The following is a 615-nucleotide window of genomic DNA, read 5'->3' on the forward strand; positions in this document are numbered from 1 at the left end:
ATATATATATATATATATATATGTATGTATGAGAGGTTTACTTTATAAATCATGTTTTTTTGTATAAACTGTGTAAACCTCATTCAACCAATCACAATTTATCATTTTTTTGTAATTATAAGAGATTGATTAGTCATTTTTATTATGGAGTTGCTAATTATGGATATTATCATTTTTATTATACTAATTTTATAAAGAAATACGGAAAACAATTTCATTAAAACATAGAAACAACCATATATGAAACAACTTTATCAAGAAACTTATTATATTAAACAATTTCATAAGATTAAACAATGAAATCGACGGATGATGGTGGTTTACATGGTTTATACAAACATTTGGGATCATGTAAGACCATGTTGTTTTCGTGAGAACCGTTAGGCCACTTTTTTACACTTGAAACTTCACAACAAAAACACTGTAAATGTAACCTTCATCATGTTTTTGCTGTGAACGTTTAGATTTTTTTGCCTTCATAATGTTTTAATTTGAAATTTCAAATGTAAAAAAATGGTCTCTTGGGTGTCTTAAAAACCGGCTGGTCTCATATGTACCCAACCCTATATATATATATATATATATATATATATATATATATATATATATATATAT

The sequence above is a fragment of the Cynara cardunculus genome (assembly GCF_001531365.2).
Source record: "Cynara cardunculus var. scolymus isolate 2C chromosome LG 6, CcrdV1, whole genome shotgun sequence".
Lineage (NCBI taxonomy): Eukaryota > Viridiplantae > Streptophyta > Magnoliopsida > Asterales > Asteraceae > Cynara > Cynara cardunculus.